This window comes from Capsicum annuum, chromosome 4 (assembly GCF_002878395.1).
Source record: "Capsicum annuum cultivar UCD-10X-F1 chromosome 4, UCD10Xv1.1, whole genome shotgun sequence".
Lineage (NCBI taxonomy): Eukaryota > Viridiplantae > Streptophyta > Magnoliopsida > Solanales > Solanaceae > Capsicum > Capsicum annuum.
In genome coordinates this window covers 53,492,006-53,513,816 of record NC_061114.1, presented here as the reverse complement: position 1 = coordinate 53,513,816, position 21,811 = coordinate 53,492,006, and positions in this window count along the sequence as shown.

Sequence of the window (21,811 nt, the reverse complement as noted above, 5' to 3'; positions counted from 1 at the left end):
AAGACTATATTAGGCCTCTAGTTCATGGTTGAGATGCTCTGGTTGGTGAAAGAGGAGACTCCTCCATCGAGCCACAATGCTAGGGGGATTCATCCTTTCACCTCGATGGTCCTGCCTTCTTCTTAGAAGCCTTTGTTCCCATGTGTACTTGGAAAACCAAGTGTTAGTGTCCAAAAGATAGTAAGGGACTGCAAGAGTTGAAAAAAACTCAAAATATGAAAACTTTGAATTTTCTTAAATTTCACATCCCTATAACTTATACTCAGCCCAAACAAGTTCAATATTTGTATGTAAAACTAGGATCAAATTTTCAATTTCAACCAAGTCATACTAAACTCTTTGGATTCCTCAACCTTTTCAATTTCTACTTATATTTAGGGCCTCGTTAAGTTATAATAAAAGAACAATGCACCTATATCCAATTTTAGAAAAATTCTAGGATTGCATATATAAGGTGGTTGATTTTCAAATATTTTGCATACAATTGAACATACCAACTTCCTTATTTAAAGCTTAGGAAAATATACTACTATTAGGAGCCAAGAAGTTTACCTTTAGTCTCAAGAATTGGAAGTGAAGATTGAAAAAATAAAGGACCCTAGCTTTGATGCTTAATACGTGCAATTTAGATAAATTAGTATAGAGCAAAATTAGTGTTCTTTCCTTATATGGATTTTGGAGGAAAGTGATGAGTTTGAATTTTAGAGGGAAAGGAATATTTTGAGGTTTTGTGGGGTTAAGGATTGGGTTTGGGTGCTTAAATATCCCTGTGGGGTTTGTTTTGGGTTGGTTAGGTTGGGGTGGTCCTAGATTTTTAAAATAAATTGGGCCACTTGTGGCACTACCTACGGACAATAGGTGGGCCCAATTTTTTGTCCCTTTTTATGCTCTCTAGACTTGTTTTTCTGGCACATATTGCACTACTTATGAAGTCATAATTCGTACTTACGACCTCATAAGTATGTTCACAAGTTCAAGTCCAAAAATCCCATAAAATCCTCAAAATTTCCTTTTAACATTCAATGAACAACTTACCTAGCCCGAGTGAGACTTTTAACCACTATGAGTGGGTTAAGACATCCCATTACCTGGAATATTATGAATTAAGAAATATATTACCATGTTCCAGGCCATTCCTTGTGCTATTTAATCTACAAAAAATAAAACAATCTGAACACTAAACTAGTGGATTTCCTCTTACCCAATGCTTGATTTAACGTCGCGGCATGACGTGGCTAAGTTGGTTACTTAGACTTGACCAACAAGACCAGGGGGTTGATTCCCATACAGTGCTTGATTTAACATCGTGACCGTACGATGTGGATACCTTGATTATTCAGAATTCATCAGCGTACCCAAAAGAGTAACCTCCTGGGTCATCAATACAATGAATAAGTGATACCACCCGCATGTCGGTTGGCTTCTTCATAGTTCTGCAGACGTTGAATGCTACTTCCTTGTTCTAGACTTTGAACTTGAGCTCCACCTTCTCCATATCAACCATCGCTCTTCCCGTAGCCGTGAATGGTCTTCCCAATATGATGGGCATCTGGAAGTCAACTTCATAATATAGGATAACAAAGTTAGTTGAAAAAATAAAGTTCTCAACCTTTGCCAACACATCAAATGATATGCCCACAGGTTTCTTCACTATTCAGTCTGCCATTAACAATCACATAGTCATTGGTTCTTGAGGGCTCAAACCCAACTATTTAAACACAACCAGTAACATCAAATTACTACTGAATCCCAAGTCACATAGCACTAGGGAAAACCTGGATGTCCTAATGGTGCATGGGATCATGAAGGCTCCGGGATCACCCTTCTTTGGGGATAGAAATTTAGAAGTGACTGCACTGCAATGGTGTAATCCACCAACATCCTCAAAACTAGATGCTTTTATTCTTCGATACCCATTTTTTCATAAACCTAGTGTACCTAGGCATTTGCCCTTATTAGTCACACAAAGAATCTATTCGAACACCAACAACATCTGATCGAGACATGCCCCCAATCATAGCCAAAACCAAAGTCTAAGAAAAAAATACTTTCAAGAATTTCATATCATGAAATAGAGTCTTTCGGAGTATGGAAGCTCACCACTTTAGTTGGACATGAAGGCTGTCTCCGAATCAAAGTCACTGAGCAAGAGAAGTAGTACGGCTGGATCCTATATCGCATAGGGATACAATGCCGAAAGATGGTTAGTGGGTGAATGCTAACATGTACTTAAGAATAAGGATAAAATAATGCCATTTTTCAAAACCAAAACAATAATCATATGCAACTACATACATACATATATACCATGCCGGTGAAGGGAATAAGATTTGGCATGCATCTGAAACCTTAGCCTGGGTTGTATAGATTTACCGTCATAATCCACCCATGGGCTATATAGGCCTAATGTTACCCCTTGAACAGATCCAGTATGTGTAGCCGCACTAATCGAAGATATCATAGGGGATGGGGATTCCCGTTTACCCTTCGTCCTCCATGATATATATATAAAAGTATAAACTTGGGGGATTCTTGTGTACCCCACAAGCATATGGTCACTATGATCACCCCTTATGTTGGAAAACATGAGTTTCCAGTGTCCGTCCATCAAACTCACACCTTCACGGTTAGGTATTACAACCCGCCATTATCACCCAATAAATACATTAAGCACATAACCAAACCACCAATTCCAAGAGTCAATTATCAAGGCATTATGAATTGGTATCATCATACCGACTATAGATTGCAAACAATGTCATTAGCAAACACTTAGAGGATTCCCATGTACCCCATAAGGTTTCCAATTAATCCAAAGCCATGGACACCAAGACCTTCCCAATCCAATAAAGCCGACCAAACTAATTTAGGTTCCATGACTATATAATGCAATGAAAGATTTACAATAATAGTCAAACTATGTGACAAAATCATTCTCATATGCATTTTAACAAACCTATTGAGGGCATAAGATTTCCAAAACAAAAAAACCATGTATCGATTGAACATTCCCATGCAACCACATGTTCAAACCACAATTATAAAATGAAAACCATAAAAAAAATAGGGGAAAACATTATCCAATCAAGACCCACCAAAACCCCCAACATATATTTTAAAACCCAAACATTATCGTAATAATACCATGAAAACCATTCGTTAAACATGATTTTAGTTAAACTAACAATGAGGGAGGAGCAACATACCTTAGACTCCAAAGAAAACAAAGAGAATCCCTTTTGAAAGCCCCAAATTGATTGACTTGAAGAAACCCTATCCTTTTCTTGAACCAAGAGTTTGAAAGAGTTTAGAGAGTGTTTAATTGAGAACAATAGTTTAATAAGGCCTCCAAAGGTGTTTAATGTTGTGGGATCAAAAGGTGTTAAGAGGGGAAATGTCTAGAATATACCAATCTTGAACTGTGAAAATCCCGCAAGCTGGTACGGTTGGACCCCTCAACTCGTATCCATACCATACGAGTGGTACCCTCTACTTGATCAAAAAGTTGGAAACCCCATTCTATCCAACATACGACTCCCTAGGCCTAACTTTTACCATCACCATATGACTAGTATCCTTTAAGTCGTACCCTAAGAAGGACATCTAGGCTAGACATTGGATAATATACGGTTGGACACTATACTTCTCGTATCATGAACATAAGACTCATCACCACCAACCCGTAACTACAATAGAAACCCAGCCAGTAGATACTGGACACCTTACGAGTTGGGTCATCTGACCCATACCTATACCATATGACTAGTAAGGTGAGTCGGATGATGATTAAAAAGATCAAGACTTGGGAAACTTGTAAGGACCAGAATCCTAGGGTGTTTTAATTCTTCCCCACTTGGATCATTCATCCTCGAATGATAGGACAAGGCTGTACGAGCACAATTTAAACCCTAATAACTCTAATCTGACCTTTAACTAGGTTAGAAAACAAAGATGCAAGGAAATCAATCTTCCCTTTAACTAAGTTAGAATATAAAGATGTTATGAAGAACACATACCTTTCGCATGAATTTCCAGAGTACAAAATAGGAATGGATACTTCAACTTTATGTCCTCTTCGGCTTCCCAAGTAGCCTCTTCGACTTAGTGGTTCCTCTATAGAACCTTTACCGAGGCCATGTCCTCGGTCTTCAACCGACAAACTTGTCAATCCAAGATCTTAATTGGGATCTCCTCATAAGATAAAGAATCCAAAATAGCAATATCCTTGATAGGCTTAATTTGCGATGGATCACTTATACACCTCCTCAACATAGAAACATGGAACACCGGGTGAATGGAGCTCAAATTAGAAAGCAACTCCAACTTATAGGCAACATTACCAACCCTTCTCAAAACTAAGTATGGACAAATATATCGGGGACTTAGCTTTCCCTTCTTCCCAAATTGCATTACTCCATTCATGGGAGACACCTTTAGGAACACCCTATCCCCAACCTCAAACTTCTACTTTCTCTGCCTCATATCTACATAGGACTTTTGGTAACTTTGGGTAGCCTTAAGTGTATTCGGAATCACCTTCACCTTCTCCATAGCTTGGTGAACCAATTCCAGGCTAAAAATATCTGCCTCTCCAGCCTCAAACCACCCAATAGGGGATCTACATCTCCTACCATGCAAGGTTTTAAATGGATCCATCCCAATGCTAGACTTGTAGATATTATTATAGGCAAACTATAAAAGAGGCAAATGCTCAAACCATCGAACACCATAGTCAACTACGCAAGCATGAAGCATATCCTCCAACATCGAAATAATTATTTCCACTTGCCCATCCAACTGGGGGTGAAAAGCAGTACTAAGCTCACCTTGGTCCCCAAAACTTTATGACCGCAAAAAGTGAGATGAAAACTACATTCCATGATCAGAGATGATAGAGATAGGAAACCCATAAACTTCACAATCTATGGAGATGCAACTTTGTATAATCTTGAATCGAGAAGTTAGTCCTTACTGGTAATAAATGAGCAGACTTTGTCTCCTATCTGCAATGACCCAAATGAAATCAAATTGATTCTGAGATTGAGGAAGAATGGTAATTAAATCTATATTGATCACTTCCCAATTTCATACAGGGAACTCAATTTCTTAACATAATACACCGAGCCTCATGTGCTCAACTTTCACTTTCTGGCACACCATGCACTTCGCCACAAAATTAGCCACATCACGCTTTATATTACTCTACCAATATATCTCTTTGAGTTCATTGAACCAGGATAAAAAAAATAGCGTGACTCATCCACCTCAGCTAAGATCCCCACTCGCAAGACATTGACATCGAGAACACATAACCTCTTTTGATACCACAAGGTTCCATCACCACTGATTTCGAAGGCCATCACCTTTTGTCAACCTATATCTCCCTTGATCCTTATCAAGATAGGATCTAACATTTGTTTTTCCTTGATCTCAGCACCAAGTGATGACTGCGCCACTTCCTACACAAACACACCAGCATTCTCAAAGTACAAGAGAAAAATTCCAAGGTTTGCCGAATAATGAATATCCTTCACCAACTCCTACCTTTCCTTATTTAAATGAGCTAGACTTCTTATGGATAAATTATTAAGGGCATCAACAACCACATTAGCTTTACCTGGGTGGTAGTGAAGACTCATATAATAGTCCTTGAAAATATCAATCCATCTAAATGCATAAGCTATCTCCTTTCCATGCTGCATCAAGATGCAACCATGCCCCACATGTTATACATCACAATAGATCACAAACCTCTCAGTGCCTTCAGCCAGAGCTAAAACCAGAGCCGAAGTTAGCTTATCTCTAACTTCTCAAAAATACCCTCAAAAGTATCAAACCACAGGAATCTTACCTTCTTTTAAGTCAATTTAGTCAATGGGGCAGCTATAGTAAAAAGGTTCTCCACAAACCTCCTGTAGAAACTCGCTAAACCCAAGAAGCTTTGAATATTGATTGGAGTCGTGGGTCTAGGCCACTTTTTAACCACTGCAACTTTTTGTAGATCAAACATGATCCCTTTACTAGAGATGATATGAGCTAAAACAGTGACTGCTTTTAACCAGAATTCACATTACAAAAATTTGGCATACAACTGCTACTCCTTCAAGGTCTGCAATACAATGCGGAGGTGATTCATATAATCCACCCCGCTCTTAGAGTACACTAGACTATCATCTATGAAAACAATGAAGAACTAGTTCAGAAATTGATTGAAAACCCTATTCATCAAATCCATGAATGCTGCTGGGGCATTGGTTAATAAAAATGACATAACCAAAAACTTTAAATGCCCATACTGAGTACGAAAGATAGTCTTAGGAATATCTACCTCCCTAACCTTCAAAGGATGATACCCAAATAAAGATCAATCTTGGAAAAACAATAACACCCTGTAAGTGATCAAACAAATCATCTATCCTCGGCAGATGGTACTTATTCTTACCGTCACCTTATTCAACTGTCGGTAATCAATACACATCCAAAGATAACCATCCTTATTATGCATGAATAACACCGGTACACCCAACGAAGACACACTAAGGTGATTAACCCTTGTCTAAAAAATCATTTAGTTGCACCTTAAGCTCCTTCAACTTAGCTGGAGATATTCTATATGAGGGAATAGAACTAGGACCAGTGTCCGAAACAAGATCAATCCCAAACTTAATCTCCCTCTCAGGAGGAACACCAGGAAGGCCACCAGGGAAGATCTCAAGAAATTTATTTACCATCGGGATAAAACGTAAAAGAAGGACCCTTCGAGTTAGAATCTTTAACCCAGACTAGATGATAGAGACACCCCTTGGAGATTAATATCCAAGCTCTAAGATAAGATATAAACTTCCCCTTAGGAGCTGGGAAAACACCCTCTCACTCAATAACTGGTTTATTAGGGAATTTAAAATAACCTTATAGGTCTGACAGTCTAGAGAAACATAGCACGGGCGCAACTATTCCATCCCCAATATGACACTAAAATCCACCATGTCTAATTCAAAAAACTCCACCACCGTGTCTTTGCTACCAATAAATACCATACCCCTATAGACTCTTCTAGCAATCACAATGTCACCTACTAGGATAGAAATAAAAAAGGTCCAAATCACACTCAGGACCAAAACCAAAATGCATAACCATAAATGGGGTCACATAAGAGAGAGTGGACCCCAAAATAAGTAAACAATACATATCACGGATAATAGGTGATACCTTAGACTGCTATCTGTGGTGAGTGCATAGAGGCGATTCCAACCAATACCAGAGCTAGATGGTGCACCCTTTGGTGTTGGAGCTAAAGAAGTGGCAACTAGAACCTTGCAGAGGTAACCTTACTAATAGGATAATTTCTAAGAATGTGCCTTGGCTGACCGCAGCTGAAACACCTATCCCTACCGTTATCACAAAAATCCCAATGCAACCACATGTTCAAACCACAATTATAACATAAAAACTATAAGAAAAATATGGGAAAACATTGTCCAACCAAGAACCACCAAAAAACCCAACATATATTTCAAAACATAAGCATTGCCATAATAATACCATGAAAATGATTCATTAATACATGCTTTTAGTTGACCTAACAATGAAGGAGGAGTAATATGCCTTATACACTAAGGATGATGGAGAGAATCCCTATTAAAATCCCTAAATTGATTGACTTGAAGGGACACAAGCCTTTTTTTGAACCAAAACTTTAAGAGTGTTAAAGAGTTTTTGATTGAGAATAATAAGTTAATGAGGCCTCTAAAGATATTTTATGTTGTGGGGTCAAAAGAAGTTAAGAGAGGAAATGTCCAGAATACCCCCAACTCAAATTGTAAGAATTCTATAGGTGGGTATGGTTGGACCCTGCAACTCATATCCATACCATACTAGTGGTACCCGCCACTCGTAACTTGATCAGTAGGTTGGACACCACATTCTGTCAAACATACGACTCCCTAGGCCTAACTTTTACCATCACAATATAACTAGTATCCTTCAAGTTATACCCTAAATAGGGCATCAAGGCTAGACACTTGGCAACATATGGTTGGGCTATTTGGAATTTTGGATTTTCCTTTTTTTATACGAGAAGGAGTGGGTGCAGCAAGATTTAAGGAATAATGAGTACAAGGAAGTTTTCTTTTGGGAGAATAAGATATGAACAATATTAGATATTAGGTGCCTCATCTTTCCTTTTAGAATAGGACAACTTTGTTCTAACACCATGACAAGGAAGACGTGGATATTTCTTGGTAGAATGGACAAAATTTGAATATAAAAGATACTAACGTGAGAGATGGGACCAGGTCCCTTTCTAGTTTATGTAAATCTTCAACTTTGCGCTTGTCACATTTGCCCACCTCCAAAGTTGTTACCATGGGTGTTTACCTTCAAAGGTGTGGTACTGAGTTAGTCCAATAAGTACTAATTTACCAAGGATACCTACCTCCTAAACTTAGCTAATTTTTTGAGGAGAAACTGATTCATTTGATAGGAGGTTAGGTTAGTTTGAACAATCCTAGCATCAACTTGATAGATTCATTACACCGAATTATACCACAACTTGTTCTAGAAATAGGTATGAGGACCTGGTCCTAGACTTGGCGTTCTTCAATTGTCTAGAGTTCCTTCTACATTGCTTTGATCTTGCCAGCTTTTTCACATCCCTGAGCTTATCCTTGAGAAAAGAATGCTGATCATATAAGATACCTTTACATTGAAGTGTCTTAGGAAAGAGAATATTATTAGACCTTCCATTCATAACCTTGAGAAACTATATAACAAAATGATTTTCTAATCGCAAACCCATTCTTCCTCCTGTATTCACAATCATTTGTTAGGCTTGGGAACCCATTTGAGTTTGAGTTCTAGTAGAAGGACAGAGGTGTGATTAAGTCCTTCATTGTCTATTTATGTAGTGTGAGCTTCTTTATGGATTTTCCAAGGTCTTAAACCTTTGGGATAGGTGCTTCCTTCGTGGACATGTCTAATATTTATCATTTTTGCTCTGAGCTAGATTTAATAATATTATTTTTGGTGTCCATCTCTTCCACATTATGTGTATAGAGGCTTGTGGACCTTGTTCTTAGAATCATGAGCAATCTTTCCTTCAGACCCACAAACTTGAATTCCTTCTTGATATCCAAGACCCTTCTCATTATTAGCACCTTGACCAGTTAGGTTAGAAAGAATCTAAGAAGATGTAGTTCATTTTAGGGATTATTTAAGTTCTTCCATCAAATGGACAAGGTTCCTTTCTAACTTTTCATTTTTCTGAAGTGCAGTCATAAGAAGCTTTTGTGAATCCCTAAATTTTTCATAAATCTCAACTTGAAACTTTGAGACTTCTTTCTTTCCTTTATACTCTGAAGTATCTACTTTATTCAGTTGACTAACCAAACTCAAATTTTCAAGTTTCATCTTAGCAACCTATTGCTCAGTTTATGATATCTGGAGGTCAAGGCTATCAACTCAAGTTCATGATCTTGTATTTTATCTTCTAGAACATTATTCTTTTCTTTGTCACAAGCATTTGCCCTTTTCTCTAGTTGACTCACTAAATTCTAATTTTTTGATTTTAACTTAGTAACCTGCTCTTTGATTTTAGATATTTGGAGAGCTAGAGCAATTAACTTAAGCTCTCGACTTTCCACCATTTCTTTTAGAGAAATTTTTTTCTTAGTCATCTCACACATAGAGTCAATCAACATATTGCATTTTTTTCTATCTTTCTAGCAGAATAGTTATCCAAGTTTTCTTTATGATCAAAAAGTGTTACCTCATTTTCTTCTTCATCTTTAGTGTTTGAAATAAAAGCAAACAAGGAATCATAGATAATTGGACTGTCTTCCACTACTAGAATAGAAATATTTCAAGTCTTCCCATCTTCACTTGAATTGCTAGATGAGTCTCCCCATGCTGCTTGATCTTGCTTTACGATATACTCATTTTCTGTCTTTTTTCTTCAATTTTTAGGGACATAGTCCCTATTCTTTTATTTGTTACCTCCAGTCTAGAGATACCCCTGGTAATCCATTTTGTGCAATGGAAAGTCCTTAATGAAATGCTTAGGACTTCCACTTTTGTGACGTACCTCAATACTGCTTTCTTTTTTGCTGCTATCTCCTTTTCTTTAGAACTGACTAGGCCCCCCAAAGTCAATCACAGGCAAACAAATAGTAATCATGTAGGAAAATAAAAGACAAAGAAAGAAGAGTAAAACCACACAAATTTTTACTTGGAAACTAAGAAAGGGAAAAACCATGGCTTTCCCTCAGAAGCACCAACGAAATCCACTATAATAAACCTCCTAATTACAATCTAGATTTCAGTCTACCTCTAGGCTCCTTTAACTTATAGCAACTCTACTACAAGGTCATCTTGATAACTCTACCGAGGACCCTCTCTATTGATTAACTCTAATCAGTAACTAGCTTAGGCAACTCTACCTAAGCACTTTCTGCTCAAAGAAAATAAGTCATTACTCGTATAGCATGAGTAGTTTGTTTACTAATAAGAATTCACTCAAGAATAATTTCTATTGAAGCATCCATAAAGCTAAGAACTTGAGTAGTGTTGGAACTGGGTTTATGCTACCTCTCTTCACTCTTTGTATTTATAAAAACCACTTGATAAAGAGGTATCACTTTTATATCTGAGTGATAATTAGGGTTGAAAGATCATTCGACCATCTATCTTAATCAATATAAAATAGCACCGGTAATTTTATTACGCAAGATTATAAAATTGTGTAGACAACGCATGCCAGCTGTATTGTATCTTGCACATATAGGGACCTAGTCCTTTGTAGTTAGCTTCTAATCATTAAATCTACATATAATACTCTCCCTCTATAGGCTATGTAGAGTGTAGCGGTAGTATCCTGGCTGCTTTCATCCTCAGCTGAAAACCTTGTCTGATGGCCTCTAGTTTGGTATATGTGAGGCATTTTCTCCACTATGACTGTGCTACAACATGGATTCCTAGAGTCTTCCTAATAACATACTCTGCAAAAGACTGTATTAGGACCCTAGTTCATGGGTGAGATGCTCTGGTTGGTGAAATAGGAGACTCCTCCATCGAGCCACTATGCTAGGGGGATTCATCCCTTCACCTCGATGGTCCTTCCTTTTTCTTAGAATCCTTTGGTGCCATGTGTACTTGGAAAACCAAGTGTTAGTGTCCAAAATATAGTAAGGACTTCCAGACTTGAATAAAACTCAAAATATGAAAACTTTGAACTTTCCTAAATTTCATATCCCTAAAACTTATACTCAGCCCAAGAAAGTTCAATATTTGAAGGTAAAACTAGGATCAAATTTCCAATTTCAACCAAGTAATACTAAACTCTTTGGATTCCTCAACCCCTTCAATTTCTACTTATATTTAGGGCCTCATTAAGTTATAATTAAAGCACAATCCACCTATATCCAATTTTAGAAAAATTCTAGGATCGCATATATAAGGTGGTTGATTTTCAAATATTTTTGCATGCAATTGAACATATCAACTTCCTTATTTCAAGATTAGAAAAATTTACTACTATTAGGAGCCAAGAAGTTTACCTTTAGTCTCAAGAATTGGAAGTGAAGATTGAAAAAATAAAGAACCCTAGCTTTGATGCACAATATGTGCAATTTAGACAAGTTAGTATGGAGCAAAATTAGTGTTCTTGCCTTATATGGATTTTAGAGGAAGGTGATGAGTTTAGATTTTATAGGGAAAGGGATATGTTGAGGTTTTTGTGGGGTTAAGGATTGGGTTTGGGGTGCTTAAATATCCCCATGGGGTTTGTTTTGGGTTGGGTTAGGTTGGGGTGGTCCTAGATTTTTAAAATAAATTGGGCCACTTATGGCACTACCTATGGACAATAGGTGGGCCCAATGTTTTGTCCGCTTTTATGCTATATAGACTTGTTTTTCTGGCACATATTGCACTACTTATGAAGTCATAAGTTGTACTTACGACCTCATAAGTATGTTCACAAGTTCAAGTCCAAAACCCCCCAAAAATCCTCAAAATTTCCTTTTAACATTCAATGAACAACTTACCTGGCCTGAGTGGGACTTTTAACCACTATGAGTGGGTTAAGACATCCCATTACCTGGAATATTATGAATTAAGAAATATATTACCATGTTCCAGGCCATTCCTTGTGCTATTTAATCTATAAAAAAAAATCAATCTGAACACCAAACTAGTGGATTGCCTCCTACCCGGTGCTTGATTTAACGTCGCGGCATGACGTGGCTAAGTTGGTTACTTAGACTTTACCAACAAGCCCAGGGGTTGATTCCCATGTAGTGCTTGATTTAACATCGCAGCCATACGATGTGGATACCTTGATTATTCAAAATTCATCAAGGTACCCAAAAGAGTAATCTCTTGGGTCATCAATACAATGGATAATCGATACCACCCGCATGTCGGTTGGCTTCTTCTTAGTTCTGCAGACGTTGAATGCTATTCCTTGTTCTTGACTTTAAAATTGAGCTCCACCTTCTCCATATCAACCGTCGCTCTTCCCACGGTCATGAATGATCTTCCCAATATGATGGGCATCTAAAAGTCAACTTCATAATCTAAGATAACAAAGTCAGTTGAAAAAATGAAGTTATCAACCTTTACCAACACATCAAATGATATGCCTACAGGTTTCTTCACTATTCATTCTGCCATCAACAATCACATAGTCATTGGTTCTTGAGGGCTCAAGCCCAACTATTTAACCACGACCAGTAACATCAAATTACTACTGAATCCCAAGTCACATAGCACTATGGAAAACCTGGATGTCCTAATAGTGCATGGGATCATGAAGGCTCCAGGATCACCCTTCTTTAACGTTGAGGAAAGGTGGGGGTGGTCATGGACTTTTCTTCACTACAAGCTCATTGAACTTTCTCTTGCCTTTATCTCCCTTACCATTAACATCAACACTTGTTACTTTTTTGACTCCACGATAGATGTATCATCAACCATAGTACTATCATTCATTGACTCATCAATAATAAACAATGAGGGATCATCAGTAGACTTACCAATGTGAGTGGTGACAGCTAGTCAAAGACCATCACTCTTTGGATTTTGAACTATATTTCTTAAAAGGGTACCAGACTGCCTTTGATTTTAAGTTACAGACATCTACCAAAATTATTTTTCTAATTATTTTATCACATTTGAATGTGATCCAACCTTTAGGGTCAATCTTGAGAAATATGCCCTAATCTCCATAAGGAAAGTTTCCTAACTTTCCTAACCCTTAACAAGCTTGTAAAACATCACCTCTATTTGTGACTCAATATCCCAACTGCCCGATGAAACATACTTGACTCTCTTATCCTTGTAGTCATCCTTTCTTCTCCAGTCACCATCGCACTCCCTACTGTATTTTTTTATATCTGTCTTCACAATAGTTTCGACCTTGTTTTCCTTGCCTCTTGACTTGAAAACCCTCCAATTCTCAATCAAAATACTTAGCCTCCTCTTCCAAGTCAGACTTATATGATCTAGAGGCTTTACCCTGTGACCCTAATTTATTTACCTTCTTAGAATTTGCTATTACACAATACTTTATTAGCAACCCACTATCAGTTCTAAACTATGTAATCTCCTACGACATAGAGTCATTACCTAATTAATGGTTGCCAGAATCCCCAATGGCATAACTGCAAACACCCCTCTCTACCTCCTGAGTAACCATCATCAATTTATAAGAGAGATCTAGTCTAGAATATCAATTGCTACTTCCCAACACAAACACATAAAAAATCCTCCTGTGATTGTATCTGCCATATATATGGAATTAATATTCAGGGCTCTATAAAATATCTCAAGCAAGTTTTCCCCTAAAATGTGATGATTGGGCTCCATACTCAACTTCTTCTTAAATTAAAACCAATCCTCATACATCGACTCAGAATGTAACTGCCAGAAGTTGTGTATCTCATATTTTAACTACAACATTCTAGATGGTGGGAAGAAATGATCTAAGAATTTTTTATGCCACTCATTCCAAGTAGTAATCGATCCTCGATGAAGTTCTCCCAACCATAATAAAGCTTCTCCAGTCAATGAAAAAGGGAACAACCTCAGTGTGAATGCTTCTTGATCCACCCTAGGTATAGTGTAAGAAGTGCAGATCCCAGTATAATTAGCAAGATGTATATTTGCATCATACATAGTCAAACATGCAAACACATATTTCAAGTTCAAGAGCTGGATCATAGCACTAGTAATGTCATACTTAACACTTGGTGGCAAAGTAGGAAGAATGATGGTTCTTATCTCGGTAGGCTTAACATAACCCATATCCTTCTTTGGATCATCATACAAAGGTAAGTACTGATATGTTGGGATTACCTGAGGTCTACTACCTCTAACTCTATATCAATTTCCATTGAGTTCAGCTCAACGATCTACTCTAGGTCTATGCCTAGCTAGCTCAGCCTCATGAGCAAAATACTGAACTTCTGGTTGTCTTCTCTGGTTATTATTTGAATTTACTAACAACTGCTCTATTTTATAATTAGCTATATCCTAAACTCATATCGTAGAAGGTGAAGTCACAACATTAGGATCACCATGAACCCCTTCAGGATGGCCTGCATGTACTTATTTCATCATCGTATGATTGGGCTGTAAGATTCTTTTTGGGTTAGGATTCAGTGGGAATATGGGAATGCCTTGAATCCTTATGTTAGGATTACACCAGTGTAAACTTAACTAAAAATAAAAAAATAAATACCCTAAAACTTCAATCAACAACTCAACATCATATTCCTCGACAACGGCGCCAAAATTTTGATGTCACCCAAAGCTATGCCTTTAAATAAGGCTAAAATAGTCAATGTAAAATATAATAACCAAACTCAAGTTGGGTTTGAATCCAAAGGAATATGTGGATATATCTCTCACTTGCTGGAATCAATGGGCAGTACAGAAAGTAAATAGGGGGTTTGTAGTTGTAAATAGTCAATAGTAAAAGAACTCAACTGTAGTTGTAAGCAATTGGAGATGAACACTAGGATTGTGTTCCCCATGGATTCTCAACTCAGTAGGTTTATTGTGGTTTGTTCAACCAACCCGATATTCCTCATGCAGAATCTGATATGTTGTGTACCATCAACTGTCTTGTGGACTCATTAACAGATTTCCCCTTATACCTTTTGAGTCTCAGGATGTCGCATTACTAACCCTTATACTATAAACCAATTAACTATTACCTTTTGAGTCTCAAGTTATACGATGAAAGATAATCGTCTTAAGTAGATGATGCTAATTAGCCTAGATAAACAATTAATCTTTAAATTACTGATGTGATTATCTTTTCCTGATCTCTCTACTCCTCTTATGAATGAAGTAGTGATACACTAGGTAGGATCTTAATGTTCGCAGCCGCTAAGAAATCTATTAAATTGAAGGTAACTACAATACATACAAGAATATCAGTTCAGAACAAGTTAGCACTTCCCCTACTTTGTCAATCTGCCAGGGTTTCTACAACCTTAGCTTAGGGTTTTAGCCGTTCATTGTTGTGAAATGAGCAATGAAATTCATAATTTCATTACATAATATCACAATGATCAATGAATAAAATCCAAATTCTTCAACTAAATTATCAACCAAAATTAAGAACAAAGTAATCCCAAGATTAAAATCGGATCTTAGAATCAAATATATGTTTGTAAGTATCAGAAGTGTGTAAAATAACTAAAAAAATCAAAAGGGTATACATAGAGTTTAAGGAAACCCTAGAAAACCATTTCCAAACAAAATAGGAAAATCAAGGTCGGTGTCCACTTACTGAGCCACCTATGGGCCGTGGGTGGTCCCTCATTGGTGCGCTGGTCCAAAATATTCATCACCATTCACCGAACTTTGCTCCTATAAGACCTATTCTATCACCTGTGGATCATAGGTGGCACCTATGGGCTGTAGGTGCCCTCTATAAGTGTCTGGGTTTTCTTTTCTTCAGCTTCTAACCCTCTGTTTCCTAAGTTCTGATGTATCATCTAGAACCTACACTCCATCGGTAGTAAATACAGTCTATAGGGGTCCACTTCAGTGGTCCAAAACTTTAACTTTCACTATTTTTCTCCAGAATAGTTCTGAAACTCAATTTCCTACAAAACATAACACAAAACTCATCATATATAACAAAAAGACTTAAGTAACCTGCATATTTTTATTGTTTTAAATGTCAAAAGTGCAATCAAACCATAACATATTAAGAAAATGGTGGAAAAGCCTTAGAAAAGAGATAGGATGAGTTGTATACGCTTCTAAATCACATATCATAAGAAAACTTAAAATAAAATGAGGATGTTTTAAGAAACACCACAAAGAAGGCTGTAGAGTTATTAGAAGCAGATCAAGTAACAGTCATAGCAGCATAGATTACCTTTTTTAAACATCAAATAAAATCTCAATTTAGAATTCTAAATTTGGGACATCAACAAGCACTCATGAATATAGTGCAAGAAACTCATCCTTGGTGTGAGGTATGTAGTAACATTGATTACTAGAAACATGAATATAGAGATAATCTAGAATTAGTAAACTTTGTAGGTAATTCTCAATGTCAAGGATATCAAAACTTTGGGAACATTTATAACCAAAGTTAGCGAAATTACCCCAACCTCTTATGGAACAGAAATCAAGGACACAAAGTCAACCAAAATCAGTATAGAAACCAAATAGTTTAGAATCTTCAACAATAAGTTTTGGGTAGTTACGCCAATTCTTACTCTAGCAATATTAAGGAGATATTAAAGTTGATTGTGGCTAACCAAGCATAAATAAATGCTGACATAAAAAATTAGAAGTTAGCCACAAAGAGTCTAGAGGTTCAGATGTGACAACTTGTTGGGACACAAAATACTAAATACCAATAAGGTCTACTAAGTGATAAAAATCCTAATCGCAAGTAGGTTAATGCAGTTTCCACATAAAGTGGTAGATAATTGGAGGAGATAAAGACCAAAAAAAACTCACAAAGCTTTGATGAGAGATAAGAAGCAAGTAGAGTCTTAGAAAGGTGTGAATAGTAAGAATAATGTAGAAAATGTAAAATCACCTCCCCAGTCCCACAATGGCTAAAAAAGTAAAAAGATGAAGTTTTTATTCAAAAGTTTATTGATTTACTGAAAAAGGTGCACATTAATATTTGTTTTGTTAATGTTTTTTAAAGAATTCCTACACACACCAAGTAAATAAAGACATTGTGGAAAAAAAATAGGTTGATGAAGTATGCTACTATTGAACTTACTGAAGAGTGCACTATCCAGATTATTGTTGGGAAGTCCATCAATGTGTGAAGTATGTGTGATATTGGGGACAACATTAAATTGATATCCAATTCTTTGTTCAAAAAGCTAGGGTTGGGATTTCCAAGTCTCACCATAGTTATTTTGCAGCTAGCTGATCATTCGTTTGCAAGGGCTAATGGGATAGTTGAGGATGTGTTGGTGCAAGTAGGGTCACTTATTCTTATCGTGGATTTTATCATCTTGGATTTTGATGCATATTTGAAAGACCCATTTATTTTGGGATGCTTATTTTGGTCACTGGACATGCTTTACACTAAAAGAAAAAAAACTTTAATGAAGGAAAATCTGGTCCCTAAAAGTTTAAATTTTGTCCCAAATGGTCTATTGCGATGGGAAAAGTCTGGTTGCCACCCATCCTATTAGCCTCATTTGCTAAAAGTCAATTACGATGAGTTTTCTTAGCTAGTTACTAAATTTTTTAGAGATGAAATGAAAGTCAATAACTGAATTACTTTTAGAAACTACATATCTCATCCCAAATAGTTATTTTCTGGTCGTTAAGTCCCTTTCATGATGAAAAACTACCTTATCCTTGGTTAGTCTTCCACAATGAGTGGCTACCTTATCCTGGATTAACCTTTAGAGAAAATAAACTACCTCATCTTAGATGAACCTTTATGGACAAACAAGTATCTCATCCAAGTTGAACCCATAAGGATGAACAAGTACCTCATCCTAAATTAACCTTTAGAGACCAAAACTATAAATTCATAAATTAATAAATATAAAGTTACTACTGAAATTCTCGATACAAAAAAGACGATATATAAATACATAGAGTGATTAATTATAAAAACTAGTCAATATCCCTTAGTGTTAGCTAAACTATGATATCATGTTTTATGTAACTTTTGAAGCAAAATAACAATGATCTTCTACTTCTTGACTCATAACTTCAATCTTTGAAATCTGTAAGTACAAATCTTTTAAAAGACAATAAACAAATATTGGTATATATATAATAATATATGTAAATTTAACACTAGACTTAGTTATACCATCCACCGTAAAAAAACTCTAAACTTACCCGTGTTGTCAAAAAACATCAATAAACTGCAATAAGTTCAAATAATGTTAGTACAAATCTAGTACAAATAGAGAAATATTTTTTTTTAAAAGAAAACTGGGGGCAAGGGACGGGGCATAAGGGAGGGGAATATAAAGTGGGAAATCAAGCCCTCACCAACTAGGTGGGAGCTCATGTAACTAACCAACTAAGCTAGTAAGATGCGCCAGTACAAATGGAGAAATAGAGTTCTCTATCAGGAAGAAGTATATTCTGATACTCTTTAAGAAACTATTGGGAGTTGATTTTAAACTCCCCTCACAAATAAAATTTTATTATAGCTAGTGTTGCATTATATTCAAAAATGGATTAGCTACCACATCAAAATTCCCACTAGTAGTATGTAGGCAGATTCAAGTCTAGATATTTTGAAAACTATGAGCAAACATATTTTAAAGATTCTAGGTCCAAAAGGAAAATGACCCGATAATCTTTTGTTTAAGGTCTGAGGGAACTTCAAAAATCATTGTATAGGTGGATGTAACAAGTGTTTAGTGTACTGGTAATGATACAAACAAGCTCATACAAAACAATATCACGAACCATTGTTTTTGTTGTTGTGTCACAATCTTATGCTGAGAAAAAAGACGAGCCCGTGCAGAAAAATTAAAAAATAGAAGAAGAAGTTCTAATAGCATTCTCCACAATGTGTGTAGTTCACAGAGAAACTTGAGGAATAGAGAATATCAAATGACTTTGTTGAATAACAACCTTTCTTGTAGAAAATAGGAGTGAGTGGGCAATGAGAAAGAAGTTTAGTGCAACTGTGTAAAAAATAAAAAAATAAAAGAATTTTTATGGTTGTGAAGAAAATAAAAAACTAAGAAAGAAATTTCTTTTTGCAACTATGCAAAAATTATGTAAAAATAGAGGATGAAGACATACGACAACTGTGCAGAAAGTATGTAAAAAGTAAAGGAATAAGAAGATTCAGTGGTTAATGACGGAATAAATGAAAAAGAAGTTGTGCAACAATTTTTTCTATATATGCAGTATCCTAACATCCACAGTAAACTACTATTCATATTATAAAACAACAACTGATGCGAAACAAGGGTCGAGCAACTGCTAGAATTAGTGTAAGATAGAAAAGAGGAACAAGTCAAACAAGTTTTGTGAATCAAGGACCCTCCCTTCAGAAAGATGAAGTTGAGCAGCTATTTCAATTCATCATTCAACAAAATGAAAGTAATTGCATGCATGCTGTACTTAACATGATAACCAGAAGTTTATAGTTTCTCCTAAGAAACCAATTCATTTGAAAATTGGTGCTCATTAGGCATAATTTAAAATGATATTTTTTCATTCCTAATGATGTTAGGTGTATTTATGCATTCTAGTGTCACTATTCTATCCTTTTTATCCTTATTTTGAGGATGATTCGTGTGCTACATGGGTTGATAATGAGATAAATGTGCATCAAAGTGTTAAATTATGTGTTTATGATGTTCAAAGTTAATTTCAAAAAAGTTTGTGCCTAAAAGATTCATTTAGAGTTCAACACAAAAAACTGGCCTTACTAGCTTGATCTAGGTACTTGTTTAGTTGATCCCATTAGATTCTATGATGTTTAATGTGTTCCTTATGGTTTTAATGTGTATTTATGATTGTAATAGCTTGTTTGTAGTGAGAAAAGTTCAAATTTAATGAGTGTATAGCTGGAACAATAAGTGAAAGATCAATGCGAACTAGCTTAGCTTAACTCTTGTTTTGATTCGTCGTTATGGATGCAGTGTTGTATTTTTCTCTTAATTCGTGTGGTGTGATTGTGTATAAGGCTTTTGGATATGAATATGATGATATTTTAATGTGAAAGTGTCTTGTAATTCATGGGAAAGATGCCATAAGACATGGGATCAAGAGGGAAGACTCAACACTTACCCAAATTTCAATGAGCAAATTCCAGAGCGGTAGGCAATTTGGAGGAGATGCCCCACCTGGACCTTAGCTATAGCTAGGGAGACTCTTCTTGGAGCAGGTATTAACCCAGGGCAACACCCCACCCATTCCTGGGCTCAATGACTGAAGGTTTTCTTGTCCAACACGGAATGGGCTTGCTCTTATACTATAAATACATGTTGTATTATGTTTTTGCACATATTTAGGCATATTTTGGAGAGAAAAGGGCTGCTAAAACTTCTTAATTAGGTTTTTATTATTTAAATTTAGTTCATTCACACTTTTAGCTATTAATTACAACTTTGTGATTATGATTATCACTATGCATGTCTAACTGCCCTTTTCCGGGGTTAAAGCCAAGAACATGAGTACTATTGTTTTGAATTAAGTTCATTAATTTTTATTATCATTATTGGTTTTGTGTTCATATTTTATTAAACAATTTTAAGGATTCGTGACCCTTAGAATACATCAATTATCTACCTTTTGATCTCGGGAGAGGGAATAGGGGATAGAACACAGAGATAAACAAAATATGGTTTGTATTTCTTTATAAAATAAGGAATTCAAATTAGTGTCTAGGACAGGGATGTACTTAGATACCATACTTGATTCACACGTAGGATGATAGCTTAAATAACTTAAGTGGACTATTACCTCCTCGCTCAATGATGTAGTCGTAAGGTTCAACTTAGGTAAAAGATCAAAGGTCGAGAGGCTATGATTACACAATTAAACCTATGAATCAACAACCAAGATAATCAAGTTAACAAATCAAATTCAACAACATAGTATGATTGTCGAAAGTTCTTTAGCCCTGGGTTTTCTCCTGTTGATTGTTTCAAAGACTCTTAATTACACATTGTTTACTTGTCATTGTTTACAATATTCAAAGTCTCTTCTTGGTTATGTTTGCATCAAACTAATCTAAATTGTGAACTAAAATAGAATTGTTGTCGAATCTAGTCTCTATGGGATTGATACTTAAATTCTTGAAGGCCACTTTACTACTTGATATGACCACGTACACTTGCATGTGCACTGGGCACTGTCAAGTTTTTGGTGCCATTACTGGGGACTTATATTTGGCAATTATTTACTTTAGTTTTACCTTTAGATTTATTTGTTATTTTTACACTTGGTCTTGGTTTTGTTTTTTTGTAGGAAACAGGTTTGAAGATTAGGAAGCTGGCAAGGGATAGGGATTTGGTTGAACCAAGCCCCAAACCTGAACAACACTTCCATCAATGAAGGAGAGAAAAATCCATTTCCAATTTTTGTAAATAGAAGAAGACCAAGTAGTTCCTACTCTAATGGCTAAAGAAGAAGCAGCCTGTAGGACAGTTATGGAAGTGTCAGTCCCACATCCAATGAACTTCTCTTCCCCAATTAAAAGACTGGCTGCTGGGCAGAATTTTAAGTTAAAGCATAACATGGTGCAGCTTCTAATCAGCAGTGGACAGTTTGTAGGTCTTTCACACCAGGATCCACAAGTTAACTTGCAGACTTTCATTGATCTTACTGCTAT